The sequence below is a fragment of the Diabrotica undecimpunctata genome, chromosome 11 (assembly GCF_040954645.1).
Source record: "Diabrotica undecimpunctata isolate CICGRU chromosome 11, icDiaUnde3, whole genome shotgun sequence".
NCBI lineage: Eukaryota > Metazoa > Arthropoda > Insecta > Coleoptera > Chrysomelidae > Diabrotica > Diabrotica undecimpunctata.
Window position 1 is genome coordinate 19,722,435 of NC_092813.1, and position 18,698 is coordinate 19,741,132.

An 18,698-nucleotide genomic window follows, 5' to 3' on the forward strand; every position below is an offset into this window, starting at 1 on the left:
GAACGGTATATAGAAGGCCTGACGAGCCCCTTCTATATTTGCTATATAAGGTAAATTTACGTTAAACGGTTTAATGAAAAGTATGAATATATCAATATGAATTTACGTTATTTAATCAGAAAACACATTTTTTTTGTGGACTTCGGGACTACAAAATGCCTGGGCAACAATTCTTTCCTTTTTTCCTTAATCCTATAGTGTGCGTGTATTGGGGTATGCATTCCCAAGTGTATAATGCTCTCACACACCCCGGTGTATATTGGACTTATAATTACCTAAAAACCTAAAAACCTAAAAAAGAAAAGCGTACTCTCTCGCCAGATTTTTTTTGGTGTGTTTTCTGATTGACTGCATTTCTTTGTTCGTTCTTCTTGCAACCATCTCATTCTTTATTTATTCGTTCGGGGTCTCCCTATATCGAGCTATCTGTTGTTTTGGTCTTCTGTGTACCGTCCTTGTGTTTTCATTGTAGTTAGTCAGCTCTCTTAATATTCTGCTTGGGTGGTTTCTTGGTCCATTGAAAATTTCATATGCTCTTTCGTCTAGCGTGCGTAGGATTCTTGTTTGTCCTGAGTCTCTATATACATATCTCAAGGGTACGTACCTTGGTATCTTAAGGGCATCTCTGACTATTTGATTTTGAGTGGTCTGTATCTTTTTCCTGTTTGTTTTACAGGTGTGTCCCCACGCAGCGGATGCATATGCTAGGACTGGCAGGATAATACTATTCCCAAGTGTATAATGCTCTCACACACCCCGGTGTATATTGGACTTATAATTACCTAAAAATCTAAAAACCTAAAAAAGAAAAGCGTACCCTCTCGCCAGATTTTTTTTGGTGTGTTTTCTGATTGACTGCATTTCTTTGTTCGTTCTTCATGCAACCATCTCATTCTTTATTTATTCGTTCGGGTTCTCCCTATATCGAGCTATCTGTTGTTTTGGTCTTCTGTGTACCGTCCTTGCGTTTTCATTGTATTTAGTCAGCTCTCTTAACATTCTGCTTGGGTGGTTTCTTAGTCCATTAAAAATTTCATATGCTCTTTCGTCTAGCGTGCGTAGGATTCTTGTTTGTCCTGAGTCTCTATATACATATCTCAAGGGTACGTACCTTGGTATCTTAAGGGCATCTCTGACTATTTGATTTTGAGTGGTCTGTATCTTTTTCCTGTTTGTTTTACAGGTGTGTCCCCACGCAGCGGATGCATATTCTAGGACTGGCAGGATAATACTATTCCCAAGTGTATAATGCTCTCACACACCCCGGTGTATATTGGACTTATAATTACCTAAAAACCTAAACAAGAAAAGCGTACCCTCTCGCCAGATTTTTTTTGGTGTGTTTTCTGATTGACTGCATTTCTTTGTTCGTTCTTCATGCAACCATCTCATTCTTTATTTATTCGTTCGGGTTCTCCCTATATCGAGCTATCTGTTGTTTTGGTCTTCTGTGTACCGTCCTTGTGTTTTTATTGTAGTTAGTCAGCTCTCTTAACATTCCGCTCGGGTGGTTTCTTAGTCCGTTGAAAATTTCATATGCTCTTTCGTCTAGCGTGCGTAGGATTCTTGATTGTCCTGAGTCTCTATATACATATCTCAAGGGTACGTACCTTGGTATCTTAAGGACATCTCTGACTATTTGATTTTGAGTGGTCTGTATCTTTTTCCTGTTTGTTTTACAGGTGTGTCCCCACGCAGCGGATGCATATGTTAGGACTGGCAGGATAATACTATTCGCAACTCTGATTTTGGTTTTAAATCGTAGTTTACTTTTCCTTCCAATAAGTGTTGAGAGCTGACTTTTCAACGCTTTGGCTTTGCGTATTTGCTGATTGATGTGCTTAGTGAACGTTAGCTTCTTATCTAGATGTACCCCTAGGTATTTAGCCTGGTTGATCCAGTCTACTGGGGTGTTTTCGATTGTAATTTCGCGATTTGGTACACTTCTTCTGTGACTAAACATTACAGCCTGTGTTTTGTCTGGATTTAGGGCTATTTTCCATTTTATGCACCATCCTTGGAATCTGTTTAGTGCTCTTTGCAGATGATTAGCTGCATGATCCGGGTTTCTCCAGCTAACAGCTATTGCTGTGTCGTCAGCGTAAAGACTCAACAGAGAGCCTGGCTCTTTTGGCGTGTCGGCCGTATAGATGGTGTACAGGTACGGCGACAGCACCGCTTCCTGAGGCACACCTACCTTCAGGGTCCCGACTTCGGATAGGGTTACCCCTATTCGAACTCTGAACCTTCTGTTGGCAAGATATGACGCAAGGAGGCATGTCACCGCCTCACTGTAACCAAATTCATTCATTTTATAGATGAGTCCATGGTGCCAGACTCTGTCGAAGGCTTTGCTGACGTCCATAAAAGCTGTAGCTGTGTACATTTTTTCATTAAATACTTTGGTAATGAATTCTGTAAGTCGTAGTACGTGTAATTCACAGGAGTGTTCGCTTCTGAACCCGAATTGAGCCTCTGGTATGGTTCTTAGCATTTGTGATTCTTCATTGAGTCTTTTTAGTATGACTCTTTCCGCTATCTTGCTTATAGAAGATAATAAGCTGATAGGTCTGTAATTTTGCGGAAATGTGCCGTTTTTACCAGGTTTTTACCAGACAATCCCGTTTACTCCGTGTAGGGGAGGTATGGGTTTTTTGTTCTTTCGGAGGATTTTATATAACTTCCAGAAGGCGGATTTGTTAGGATTTAGCTCATCGATATAGGAGTCCCAGCTTTCATTTCTATGATTTTGAAGTTGTTTTTTCACTTCCCTGTCTAGCTCAGTTGCAATCCTTTTGTCTTCTACCGTTCTTGTGCGGTAGGCTCTTCTTCTTTTCCGGTTTTTCTCTTTGATTAGGTTTTGAAGTTCTATACTTATATCCCTGAATCTTCCTTTTTGTCTTGTGATTGTTTCGGTTTTGGAGCTGGCATCGATAGCATTGTTTATTGCTTGTTCTAGTTTTATTACACTGTCTTCTAGTTCTGTAATATTATTAATTGTTGGGATGTTACCGATGTTCTCGCTCACAATTCTTCTGAAGTTTGGCCAACTTGTCTTCTTTCTATTGTGGGGCTGCAAATAGTTCAATTCTGTTGCGCCCAGGGTCAGGACGATTAGGTTATGTATCGAATCGTCTTCGTTTAGAGAGTGTATCTCGTATTGTTGACCCACGTTGTGTAGGATTGCAATGTCGAGATACGTAGGAAGTTCTCCGTGGAAACATGTCGGTTCTGTTGGTCCGATGATATATGTGTTTGGTCTGTTCTCGAGATGGTTGCAGAGATATCGTCCGTTTCGGTTGGTCGTCCTGTCAAACCAATTGGGAGATCTAGCATTTAGGTCTCCAATAATTATAGTTGGCTCTTCTGAGTTCAGTATTAGGCTCAAATCTTCGTTGAAAATCGGATCATGTGGTCTAACGTAAGCTGACACTATTTTTAGTGTTTCGTTGTTGGCCTTAAGTCGAATAATTGTGGCTTCCATTGTCACCAGTCCGTCTGGTGTTGGGATGTGCTCGTTTTCGAGTCCCTTTTTGACAAATATAGCTGTTCCTCCTGATAATGCTCTATGATCCGTTCTATAGATATCGTAGCCTGGAAATTTTGTTTTTTTCCTTTCCACTAGTTTGGTTTCTTGAAGGGCTACGATATCGAGCTCTAATCTGTTTATTATTTCATCCAGAAGGTTGATCTTTTTGATTATTCCGCCGGAATTCCATGACTCAATGCGTAGATCTTCGTTTTGGTTTGCTAACATTTTCGGACGGCTTCTCCAAATGCAGTCATCATTTTTGTTGCTTTGTCCATCATGGACATCATTTCCATTATTTTGTTATTATACTCTGTATGGAAGTTTGCGATGAGGGTAGCTGCGTCCTGTACCGACACTTCTTGTGGTTGTGCTGGAGATTCTGTGGTGGTTTCAGCAGATTTTTTCGCTGCCTGTGCGTAGCTGACTCCTTTGTTGATTGGAGCGCTGTTTATGGGTCTTCCTACCGGTCTTGTTAGGGCAGGTTTTTTCTTTTTGGGGGCCTTAGAGCATCCTCTATAATTTGCTGTGTGCGCTTTACCACAGTTTGCACATTTGGGGTCGGTTTCCCGGCTTTTCTCACAGTCGTTACTGATGTGGTTTTCTCCGTATTTTACACATCTGGATCCGCAATGGCAAGCCTTTAAGCTGTGATAGAACCCTTGACAGTTATAACACTGTAGGGTGTCTTTTGTGATTTTAAATTCATCCTCCACATAGATGCGCATGTAGCATATATCAGATATTTTTTTAATTTTTGCAACGTCTTCCTCTTTGAGGGTGACGATGAAATTTAATGTGGCAGTACTTTTTTATCAGCTTTTTTGGAGATCATATTGATCACCCTTGTTGCTTCTATTCCTTTATTGTATAGTTCGTCTTTAATTGCTACTGTGCTAGTAGTAGCAGATAGCCCTTTTATGATGACTCTTTTTAGTTTATCGCTATCTATGGGATATGCGATGAATTCTACTTTTGGAGTGTATTCTTCTAGGATGTGTACCATTCCTAGGTAATCTTTTCTTGTTTTTGTGTTAATAACAATCGATCTGCCTGATCGTGCAAACTTATTGACTGATATTATACCTTGGTTGGCTGCTCTCTGCAGGATTTTTTGGTGTTCTCCTACAGTTTTTAGGATTATCGCCGGTGGTTTCAGCTCTTTTACTATAGGCTCCTCGCTTGTTTGCGGTGAGTCTTTTGGTACGTCGTTTTCTTTTTCAACTTGGCTATTTTTGCTTAAGTTATTTTGGGCAGTTTTCTTTTTCTGGCTTCTTTCATGAGCCTCTTTCGCAGCCTTGGTAAATTCGTTTTCTTTCCGCTGATTTATTATCTGCGTCTGCTTTTCGGCGACGCTTATTTGTGTTTTCACACTACTGTCTGATTTCTCAGTAGTGGTGCCTGTCTTTTTTCCTTTTTTGTTTTGGACTTGTGTCCAACCTGCAGGTTCTTTGGTTGTTATGATTCTTTCCGGTTCTTTAGGCTTGCCTTTGCTACCGGATGGCTTTGCGGGGGGAGGTGAACCGATTCCTAGTTCCACTAGCTTTACAACGTCATTATCGAGGTAGGCTTTCCACGGGTCGATTTCCATTATTGACTCTTCTTTCTCCTTGACTGCTGTTAATGCCATTATATGTTGTACAAGTTTTTGTATCTCCTTGTCCTTTTCTTTGTTTTCGTTTCTCAGCTCAGTCATCTGAGCGAGAAGGTCTTGAATTTGTTTATTCGCCTTTTCCTCGCGGATACGGCTTTCTTCTTTTAGGGATTTGATCTGTTCCGCCAGTACATTGACCGACCTTAAAAGCTCATTGGACTTTTCCCTTTCCGCCATTTCTCTGGCCTTTTTCTTTACTTCTTCGTCTTCCGGAGACTCTTCTTTGGGCCTTAGCCTTTTCATTTTCTTGCCGATTTCGGGCTCGGCTTCATTTTCTGAGACGTTGTCCACGGCGGGTTGTGTCTCTACTATAGTTGGGGGCGGGGCTTCGCGCGATTCTTCAGCTTGGCTCGGCTCTTCGTCGATGGCGTCCATCGTATTGACATCGTCATCGGTGTCGATTTCGCTCCTTTTTTCTTCCTCCGACTCGGGCAGATAGGAGTCATCGTCAGAAGATATCACGATTTCTATGTCGTCGATCGCGGTATTAGTCGATTTAATAAATTTATTATACAGCTCGATCGAGCTGGCAACAAAGGGGTTTGATGATTGGGCTAAATCATTCTCTTCTTCTTTTTGTGTTGTCACCTGCGTGACAACACTTTCTGAGAGGGGAATATCACTCATATTGCCGTAAGGCAGTGAACAAATAGTTCATAAGATATAAGAAAATTCTACTTAGACGACTCTGTTTTTTTTCCACCGACTGACCGCTGTCAGTACGGCTTACTGGGTGCCGTCCCAGGTACCTCGCGGTAGTCCACTCCCTGTATTCACAGTGAGGGATTCTCTTCCTGTTTCTCACACCTCAGGAGCAGGGGCCGTTTCTGTCCGACCTTGTCAAATGTCAAGGCCTTACATGGTCATCCCTGACGACACACTGAGGTGATCCCGAATTCTTCGCAAAAGCGAAGCTATTATAGCCTCCGCGAGGAGCCTATAAAAACAGCTCCTCGACGGTTTAACTAGTAACAACCTAGCATCCGCTTTTCGCTAATATGTAGGACAAGTGCTTATGCCACACTCGGTGTCACCCACCGGGAGCTGAAAAGCTCCATTGACAATAGGTCAGTCGCCCCCACCTGAGCACGCTTCTCTCTTGAGCACGTCCGTACTGTTCGACTGCTCGAGTCGAACTTGATTGACCTGACATTTGGCATACACATAGATAACATGTTAAGGAAAAAAAGTTATATTGTGCCGATGTGTGTTTTTGCCCTAGGGGTGAGTTTCACCCATTCTCAGGTGTGAAAAAACATACTTTCAAAATAAGTAAGAAATTGGATGAACTAATTAATTCCAAGCAACCTTTGTTCTATAAAGTTTTTTCACTGAGTCAATATGTTTCGAATTGTTTGCGAGTGAATACGTTTATTTTTCAATAACGAAAAAAAAACAAGGTTTTTAGAGGGTTTTTGCAAATAACTCAAAAAGTAATTATTTTATCGAAAAAATATTCTTAGCAAAAATATAGCTTATAAAACAACAAAAAAATGGTGTACGTATAAAGCCCGAAGCACATTTGTAGCTAATGAAAAGTAGCCTCTTATTCGTCAAATTTTAAATCAAATATTTCAACGTGAAAGAATGAAAAAAACAAGCACTTTCATGGTAGGTGGTTATAGTTACATGGTATAATTGTACGCGACTGGATAATCAAATTGTTCAATTTCTGTAACCTACGATTTGATTTACAGTTTTTTTAACGATAACACTAAATTGTTCATAAATATTACATTTTGCTTTGCATTTATACATAAACAACATCACTAGCTGTAGATAACATCGAAAATACTACGACACCAGAAACATCACTAACCTCAAATAATGTCGCCAATTCCAAAATTCTAAAAAGACATATCATTTTCTGAAATTAGCGAAGACAATCCGAAAACCGCTTTACCATTTTTAATACCTCTAAACAATCTAAACCAAAAAAGCCCAAAACTTCTTTTAAAATTTCCCACGAAGATATCATTTACTCGTTCGAAACCATTAAAGATAAAATCAAAAACAGATCACCTGCATTTGTACTAAATTTTAATGAAATATGTCATTTTCTGGAAAACATTTTACATTATCATAACCCTGTATTAATTTTAGAATATTACTCCAACGCACCAGGTGATCTAATTCAGATCATAAATTTTATTTATTGTTATACACAAAATTCTAGATAAACAAATAATATTACCAGGCTAAAGAAAAAAATAAATCCCAACCCTTCCTTAGCTGTTGAAACAGATGAATCATTATCACAAGTTGAAGGATAATGAAGTCATTACCAATTTCTTTATTATTCAATGAAACATAAATGTGTTTTATACCCACTATGAACAGTTATCCGTGAACTTTCTCTCCTAATTCTTCGTTTTTAAGAAACTCACTTTAAACAAACTAACATATAAATTTAACAAAATTTCTATGTTTAAAAAAAATAGAATAGTTCAGCAAGCTAGTGGCGGCGTAGCTCTTTACAAGAGATGAAACCAATCGCAATGAATACTAATCTTAAAGATGTAGAAGTTTCTATAACTTATCATAAGAATATTAATATATATTTACCACACCCTATTGATCTTGATATACACGAATTAATTATTTTTTTTTGACCAAATTTCACATACTAAATTAATTTTAGGGGATATCATTCACAAAACTGATAATAACAGTAATTTATTGAAGAACCTAATTGATCGTTCTGATTTCTTTTTACTTAATTAAAGGGGATTTAACTAGTAACAGTAATGGCTCACTTTCCGCAATCGATATATCCTTATGCAGTTAATCACTCTCAACTACATTGTCATGGAACACTTTAAATTCGTTATATAATAGTGACTAAAGTACATTTATTCAGCAAATTTCTAACTGCAAACTAACGCACGTATTGATATTTGCCCTCTCATTTATCAAGAGGCTATTAAATATAATTGATTGCCTTAAGCCAGACGGATTCTCATTTTACAGGTCCAAACTTGTCAGTCTGTTGAAATTCAAATTGTAGTGTGTCGGTTTTTAAGTTAATATATTGCAGTCTTGTTCGATCATTTACAGCGAGTACAGGTAAATTTACACGTGCTTAAATAGTGTTTAAAACCAGTTTTTGTGACTATTAAAAATAAATCAATTTCACTCCGGGCAAATAAACCTAGTTTTTGTGTTTAAATAATTGTTTATTTTTGTTTTTTGTTTGTGTGTATGTAGTGGTAGTTTACAAAAATGGGTGAAAACTCTCCCCCTGACTAAGGAGGGACCCAAAATATGGACCAAGTGGAAGAATGCCTACAGACCAAGGAACAGGTAAAAGGAAGCAAGCTGTCTAATCTACAAAAAGTTTATCTCTATAAAGATAAGGTATGTATTCATTAAAAAAACAAATAAAGAAAATATTGGCAAACTGCATCCTATGAAGGTAGGTCACATTTTACATAAAAATTTAGCAATCAAAAATATTCTTAGTATTGACAGAGAAGGGAAGAATAGGTTAAGAGTACCAGTAAAAGTTAAAGTAAGTTAAAAGTCCCAAAGATGCAAACAATTTAGTAAAAAATGAAAATTTAAAAGAGCTAACAGCTAAAAGCATATATTCCAAATAATTTGCTTCAACGAGAAGGCATAATAAGAAACGTAGATACTTTCTTTAATGATGAATATCTTTTTGATAATATAATATCCAATTTATCAGAAACGGAAGTCACTCGACTCCGAAAAGGAAAATTCATTTAAATGGAGAAAAAGTACATGTTCCCAGAAAATTGGTATTACTTGCTTTTGAAGCAAGCATTTTACCCAGATATGTATATATAAACAGTGTTGCCTGTTCCGTAGAACCCTATGTGCATAGAGTTATCCTCTTCAGGTTCCTTCTCCTATCGGAGGTTGGAAATCATCATCGCCATTTTAATTTTATTGGCTGCGCTTTTGAATAATTCTAATGAGCTAATAGAATTATACAATGCTTTAACTGCTTGCAACATGGACACATTTTTCGTTATTGTAACAGTACAAAAACTAGATGTATTAACTGCGGACAGGAGAAAAACGATAATAATAACTGTAGAGACCCACAAGACAGTTATTGTATACATTGTAAAAATTATGAGCATAAATCCATTTCCAAACTATGTCCAAAATTTAAAGAACAAAACAAAATTCAAAGTAATATGGTCGAAAAAGATTTAACTTTCTTAGAATCAAAGGACAGTCTAAAAACTCTTATACATGTGCTTTTAGTACAAGGAATAGTTTTGAAGTATTAGGTATGCTAAATAATAAAAGCTTTCCACCTCTTCCAAGTCAAACTAAGACCAAACATATACCTAAACCATCCTCATCCAACACCCAAAAACAAACACAAAAAGTACCTCCAAGTCAACCTGGAACTTCTTCACATTTAAAAAAAAAGAAAAGCCCAATCTCCCTTACCTAAAGCTATGTTTCCTTTTGAATTTGGTCCAAAAAGACCGCTTCCCTCAAATATTTTACACAGTGCCGATCCTGATCCTAATACAAATGAATTTATAAACATATTTTTCAATATTTTTAGTCCACAAAAGTGAACTCGAAGAGTTTGATTCTTTTAGCGATTTGGAAAAGTTAGATGAAGCATACGTTTATGATAAAATTAACAAATTCAACAAATTTGAGTAATGGCTAATAAAATAAAAAAATAAATAAAGATTTACAAATGCCATGCGCAATCGGCTGTAGCTAATAAACTGAGTTTAGTTAAATGTTTAAACGAAAATATAATTGATATTGCCTTAATTTCAGAGACATGGTTTAAGCCAGATAATCAAAATAATTTCTATAATACTATTCGTAAAGATAGAAATTATGGTTCTGCAGGTGTGACAATCCTTGTCAGAAATGTATTTTGTTTTAGAGAAATTCCAACTAAAAAAATTTTAATGAAAATATTTTAATGTGGGTATACAAATATTGAATAACAGTGAAATAACGCTGTTTCTCATTATACTACCCACCTGACATACGAACAAGTTCCGATTTGGACACAATTCTCAACTGTACCAAGTCAAATGGTATATTTGGAGGTGATTTCAATGCACATCATTCAAGATGGGGATCATACAAAAGTAACACCAAAGGCACGCAAATTATAACCGCTTCAGACAATACGAAGTTGGTACTTATAAACACCGGATCACCTACAAGGTTCACAAATAATGGAAATAATTCAGTCGTGGATTTAACTTTTGCAACTCCAGATATAGCAATTAATTGTACATGGGAAACTTTACCTGATGTACTGAGTTCAGACCATTTTCCAATTATTATAGAAATTAACAAAGGCATGGAAAGTAAAGACATCATAATACATCCAAAAACAAAATGGAATTTGAATAAAGCAGATTGGAGTCTATATCAAGAAGTTGCGAATATATATTTCGCACAACACATTAAAAATAGCAACAACGCGGAACACAATTATAGCTTATTAATTGAAGGGATAAATAAGGCAGCCTATGCTTCTACAACCATTCACCAACCCTTTAAACTGAACAAAAAACTCTTCTTCCACCATGGTGGGATCAAAGCTGCGAAGAGGCTACTAAAAAAAGAAAACAAATGCTCAACAGGTATAAGCAACAAAGCACCATGGAAAATTATGTGAAATGTAAAAACGAAATTTCAAAAACAAAAAAGTTTTTTTTGCCAACTACATTGGCACCTCTGGTGCGAAAACTTAAATAGAAATACACCATTGACAAACATATGAACTCAGGCCAGAAAAATGAATAGGATCTATATGAAAGATAATACATCGGAGAATTATGTATGGCAAGGACAATTTTTAGATAAAATTACATCAGCTAATGCTTTGGATAATACCTTACAAATGTTCTCAAAACAAAGACAAAATAACACCAACCATAAGATTTTTAGTAAACCAATTAGCTTACCAGAATTAAATTATATCATAAAAAACAGAAAGAATACATCACCTATCACCTGGATATGATGATATTAGATATCCTATGATATTCCAATTAACAAACAATACCAAGATGTTTCTAATCAAAATTTTAAATGATATTTGGATCAATGGGGAAAGTATAGAAGAATGGAAAAAGGCTATTGTAATACCAATACACAAACCAACCAAAAACCTCCACCTATGTGACTCATATAGACCTATTGCACTTATGCCATGTATAGGTACTCAAGGTTTTCGAAAGAATAATTAAAAACCGATTGGAATAGTGGTTAAATACAACCGGCGCTCTGCCAACTATACAATATGGTTTTAAAAAAGGTTTTGGCACCATAGATGCGGTGACATACTTAGATACAGACATACAAATAGGCTTAACTGAAAACGACTATAATGGAACGATGTTTCTAGGTGTTAAAGGTGCATACGACAAAGTCAACTGCTTTATCTTACGGGAAAAAATGATGCAATTACAAATCCCTCAAGAAGTTGCTAACACGATATGGAAATTATATATAAACAGCCAAGTAGGGCTCAGAGGACATTATGAGGCCCAGTAAAATACCAAACTGCAATTTTAGGTCTGCACACAAGAATCTGACCATTACTTTTAAATATATATACTACTAATTTACGCGCCTCCATTTTTAAAGCAACTATTATACAATATTCCGATTATTTTGTTGTTTATATACGTAGCAAACATCTTGACGAATGCAACAATCGTTTGAATTTAAGCACGAAACTCGTTTTAAGATCCATAAGTGATTTAGATCCAGGTATAACCATGAACTCTACCAACTGTTCAAAGAGACACCGATCTCAGAATTCGCTAAACTTCAGAGACTTCGCTGGGCTGGTCATGTAGTAAGAATGGAGAAAGAAAGATTGTCGAAAAGAGCCCTTGATAGTAAAATGCAGGGCGCAAGACCAAAAGGAAGGCCACGGAAGAGATGGGACGATGAAGTGGTAGCGGACGCGCAAAATTTGCTAGACGTGAGAACCTGGAGAAGATCGGCGCTGGACCGACAAGGTTGGAAGCATAGTTTGGAGGAGGCCAAGGCCCGATTTGGGCTGTAGCGCCATTGTAGAGAGAGAGAGAGAAGTGATTTAGGGCTACAAATCTTCACAGCAAAATCCAAAGTTATAATATTTACCAGGAATAACATGACACCGATGCAGAAAATTACAATAGATGGTATAGAATTTCCGGTGGATACCGATATCAAATACTTAGGAATCACATTAGACAGAAAATTAATCTGGAAACTTTATATTGAACAAGTTGAGACAAAATGCAATAAAGGACTAAACATCTTAAAATCCATTATGCGAACTTGGTGGGGTGCAGAACCTCAAACAGGCTCTAACCTTCTATAAGGCTTAAATAAGATCAATAATTAATTATGGTTGTACACTTTATGGAACAGACAATAAAACAAATCTACGTAAGCTGGATATTATATAAAACAAATCACTCAGAATCTGTCTGGGAGCAATGAAATCTACACCAGTTGAACCATTAATAGCTGAAGCAATCAAACCTCCATTAGAACTGAAAAGATCATTTTTAGCTGAAAAAATTATTACTAAGTCACTAAAGAAAAACTCACCATTCATTTGCATCATATATAAGGTAAACGAATACGACCTAACTAAGCCTTTTTGGATTCATAAAAACTCTCCTTCTATTTGTGATGGATTAAGAAACGTGACCTTAAAACCACAATCAAAGGTAGGGACCGACTACTTTGATCACTTTGTTTCCTGTGATGTGAATATACCCTTTATTCGGAGTAAGCATCATTTATTAGAGTTGCGCATAAACGCTCTGAAATGTGCCAGCTTCTTTGGTTCTACCTATATATGTGAACAAACTTTTTCAATACTAAATAATAATAAACAAAAAATCGAAACCGCCTTGCAAATGAAAGTTTGGAAGCAGTTTTACGTGTTGCTACAAGTAAATTTGAGCCAAATATAAAAAAGATTGTAAGCACTATGCAGTGCCACGCTTCAAATTAATAAATTATTTTTCAATTGTAATAAATTATTATCAATTCTGTATTGTCTTTAATTACCTATACTTCTGGCGGCCGGCCCGCCATCAGTTCATGATTTGCCCGAGTGGCCCCTAGTCTTAATAAGTCTGCGCATCCCTGATTTAAGTTGTCAGAATTTTAATTTAAGTAAAAAGTTCGTTCAATTCAATTCTGAAAAATGGTAAGATTAACGGAAATGCATAAAATAACAGTTTTACAAATGATTGGTTACGGAGACAACACCCGAACACAATAGGAAGTAACTCGCCTATTTCATGAGAAATTTCCTAATTTACCGCCTATATCCCAAGGAACAATAAGTAATATAGAGAAGCAGTTTCGCTAGTTTGGTCATGTAAGGCAGATAAAAAAAGCAGCTGCCAATGCACTGAGTGATGAACTCAAATTAGATGTGTTGCTTGAGTTTCAGGAAAATTCACATACATCGAGTAGACAGGCATCCACTACATTCAATGCTAGCCATACATCGATAGTAAACATATTAAAAGAAAATAAATTGCATCCCTATAAGATGATACCTTCTCAGGAGCTCATGGAAGACGATTTTGATAGGAGAACTTTTTTTTGTGAGCAAATGATGGACATGTTGGATAACAATATTATCCAATTAGAAGACGTTAGGTTTTCTGATGAGTGTACTTTTTTACTTAACGGTCTTGCTAATCGGCAAAATTGCCGCTACTGGGCCACGGAAAATCCTCACTGGATGAGAGAAGAACACACTCAATACCCTCAAAAGGTTAATGTTTGGGCAGGGATTGTAGGAAACAATATCATTGGTCCCTTTTTCATTGAGGGCAACTTGAATGGCAACAGTTATTTGGCACTACTTCGAAATTATGTCATTCCAACGTTGGCAAATTTATATCCTGATCCAGGAAACCCTCAAGATCCAGCGAATACGATATGGTTTCAGCAGGATGGAGCACCACCACATTACCAACTTAATGTCCAGCAGTACCTCGATACAATATTTCCCAATCGGTGGATAGTGAGGCGAGGATCGATTGAATGGTCAGCGCGATCACCTGATCTTACATTATTAGATTGCTTTTTATGGGGATATGTGAAGAGCCATGTGTACAAAATTAAACCTTCTGATTTAAATGACTTAAAAGAACCAGGTCGATCACGCCTGTTATGTTAAATAATGTTAGAAGACAGTTTTATTTGAGATTAGGATGTTGTCAAGACGTTTGTAGTAAACATTTTGAACATCTACTTCATTAACATTCATAGTTCTTTTTCCTGTTCTACATTTTATTACGTTTTGCATTACATTTTAGTTTTTGATTGTATTGTAGCGAATTTCGGTAACCACATGATTTTCATTTACTTTATCTTAATTAATCTTAATAAACTTGAAAGCGACAACATTTTTGAATGGAGAATGAAAAGACCTTTCAAACGATATATCACAAGCCTATACTTCCTATTTTAAAAACTGGGGGTTGTACCTGTCATTCTAAGGGGGTTGAAGGTAGGGGTTGTATTTTCACGTTAAAGAATGTCAAGTTATAATTTAAATTTGACGTGTTTTGGGATTTTTATAAATATGTACAGTAACCTTAATAATGAATTTATTCCATTTGGCTTTTACACACTGTATAACCACCTTTGTTGATACCTAATGTCTTTTCTTAATGTATGTATACCTATCTGTCCGAGGCCTACCTTTTATCGTTTACAGAAATGCCCTCATCGGCCCCTGGGCGAGAAGAGTGTAATCCCTGTGTGATGCTTGTATTGTATCTGTTTTTAAAAAATTGTGTCTGGCTGTGTGGGTATTTTCCCTAAAGCCAATAAAAAAATATATTGTGTGTTCTTTGTTTCAGTTATTGTTATTTACTGGTCGTGTTATTTTTTAGAATTTGGTTTAAGTGTTTATATTAAGTTTTATAGTGTGTAGTGAACTTTTAGTATCCAAAAACAAAGTATTTGTTAATTAAAAGTTAAAATAGCTTGCCGTAATCACTTTAATAAAGGTTAGAGAAACCTATATTTTAATTTATTGATGTTTCGAAAAGTTTTATTTCCTTTTTAGTCCATTTATTCAAGGTTTTTGCTGTAAATATTAAAGAACTGCTTGGATTGACATGAAATTTGGCATATACATAGCTAACGGCAAAGAAAAAAAGTGATATTGTGCCGATGTATGCTTTTGCCATGGGGGTGAGTTTCACCCCTTCTCGAGTGTAAAAAAACATGCGTTCAAAATAAGTCCAGAATTGAATAAACTGACTAATTCTAAGCAACTTTTACTCTATACAGTTTTTGCACAAAGTCAATACTTCTCGAGTTATTTGCGAGTGAATATGATAATTTTTCAATCAAAAATCATGTTTTTAGATTGTTTTACGCAAATAGCTTAGAAAGTAAGTATTTTCTCTAAAAACATATTCTTAGCAAAAATATAGCTTATAAAAAAGTTAAAAAAATAATGTACTTATACCTATATGAAGTCTGTAGACTCAGTAAAAGCTAGAGTTTTAGCTAATGAAAAGTAGTTGAAATTTCAAATCGAATATTTCAAAGAGAAATATCAAAAAATTGAAGCACTTTTCGGGAAAAGCTCGCTGTCGGGGAAAATGCTTGTGTTATTTATTCTTTCACGTTTAAACCCATCTGTTTCATTGAATAATAAAGGAATTGGTAATGACTTCATGGTCCTTCAACTTGTGATAATGATTCATCTGTTTCAACAGCTAAAGAAGGGTTGGGCTTTATTTTTTTGTTTAGCATGGTAATATTATTTCTAAATTTAGAATTTTGTTTATAACAATAAACAAAATTTATGATCTGAATTAGTTCACCTGGTTCGTTGGAGTAATATTCTAAAATTAATACAGGGTTATGATAATGTAAAATGTTTTCCAGAAAATGACATATTTTATCAAAATGTAGTACAAATGTAGGTGATCTATTTTTGATTTTGTCTTTAATGGTTTCGAATGAGTAAATGATACATTCATGGGAAGTTTTAAAAGAAGTGTTGGGCTTTTTTGGTTTAGATTGTTTAGGGGTATTAAAAATGGTAAATCGGTTTACGGATTGTCTTTGCTAATTTCAGGAGATAATATGTCTTTTTAGAATTTTGGAATTGGCGACATTATTTGAGATTAGTGATGTTTCTGGTGTCGTAGTATTTTCGATGTTAACTATAACTGGTGATGTTGTTTATGTATAAACGCAAATTAGTGTTATCGTAAAAAAAACTTTAAATCGTAAGCTACAGAAATTGAACAATTTGATTATCCAGTCGCGTACCATTACACCAAAAAAACTGTTATCTTTCATGTTCAACTGTTATTTTATCCACAGAGTTCTACTGGGACGTCTGTTACAATAATCATAAAAATCATGAAATAATTTTACTTGCTGTTCCCAATGTTGTTCTTTTTTAGTATATAAAAAGTTATACTTGCGAAAAATCAAGTTTGATTTAATTTGATGTAACTGATTTATTTTTAATATATTATTATATATATTATATACATATATATATATATATATATATATATATATATATATATATATATATATAGGTATATATATATATATATATATATATATATATATATATATATATATATATATATATATATATATATATATATATATATATATATATATATGTTTGTTTTGAGGTTTCCGCGGGAGCTATATGTGCTGTCACTATTTTTCCGGGTTTGACTCCGCGTTGTAAAATGCTGGTTTTCTTGAAAACCATTGTTTTGGCGACGTTTCGGCAAGGTCTCACTTGCCATTCTCAAGCCTGGTGGATCTACTTCTCGTCGTTACTTGACGGTACTGACCAGTACTAATCAAGTAACGACGAGAAGTAGATCCACCAGGCTTGAGAATGGCAAGTGAGACCTTGCCGAAACGTCGCCAAAACAATAGTTTTCAAGAAAACCAGCATTTTACAACGCGGAGTCAAACCCGGAAAAATAATGACAGCATATATATATATATATATATATATATATATATATATATATATATATATATATATATATATATATATATATATATATATATATATATATATATATATTTTATTTTTTTTTTTTGGCCTAACTGAAATGAACTTACATGTGAAACCCATTCATCATTTTTTTACATATTCTTTTAAATACGATATTCCAAATACGGATAGACTAGTTTGCTTGTATAGGCAAGAACTCACAAAAGATTATAGTTTTACAAATTTAGGATCAGGATTACAGAGCAATAGGCAGGTAGATGGAGATGCAAGTAGTAGAATTAGAGCAGGATGGGTGAAATGTAAGGAGACAATTGGAGTGCTGGGTGATAGAAAAGTACCAATAAATCTAAAAGGTATTTGGGTAGTAAAAAAGAGGAAGGAACAGAAATTTCACGTTGCTGAAATGCGAATACTGATTGATATGAATGAATGAAAAGTAAGAAATAAGTATATAATAAGTTTGGTGTGGTTCATATTAAAAACAAAATGAGAAAACACAAGTTAAGGTAGCTAGAACATGTGCTACCGATAGATAATGACCATAGTCGTGATAATGACGTCCATAAACGAGGCTTAGTTTTTGGAAGATATAGACAGAAAAAGACGTAGTGCGACAGTTAGTCAGGATATTAGTGTAAAAGTTATTTACGCTAATATAGCCCGTGACAGAAAAGTTTAAAGAAAAATAGTTAGAGAAGCAGATCACACATGGGGAAAGGCAAACAGAAGGATGATGATGATGAGTGTTCTAGAAACAAAAGTAAAATAGAAACCTCTAAACAAAAATTACCTAATCAAAAAAAAATTCAAACACAAAATAAAACATATTTAAAATAATAGACGCATATCGGATCTAAATTTGGCATATATTTTTACATCTCACAAAAGAAAAGATAATGTAATAAACTGTAGTAGAAGCTAGTTCAATCCTAAAATGCGAGTATCGTCCGCTGACTACCAATATAGAGCCTGTAAAAGATACCTGTAAAAAAGGAATACATTTGGAATTAAAAGGTGGCATTCCTATTTTTGCAGAAAAAGTTGTGTAATAACTAGAATAATAATATTAATTCACTTACTCCTTAACTTCATCTTACTGGCAAGTAGGTTGGAAATATTAATAAAAAAGTTAAAATTTTTAAAAATACCTAAAAATATCGTTTTTTTTTCAAGTTTCCTTACTTTTAACTTTAAAAGATACGACTGGTTAAAAATGTTTTAATTCAAACTTGCTGCAAAATAGCAATATACGACCTTCGGAATTAAATTCTTAAAATATTACGTATTGCATTTTATGTAAACAATCTGATCGAAAATATTATTTACAATGTATTTGCATTTAACCCCCAGCAAAGTAAAATTAGGTACACAAACAAACGGGTGACGCCTCTCAAGCCCCAAATAAAAAATTTCGAAAAAAATAAAGAATAAATATTTTTTTTTTAATATTCAAGATTAATTAGAAATAAACAAGCATATAAAAATTCTCAACATTTTTCGTATTT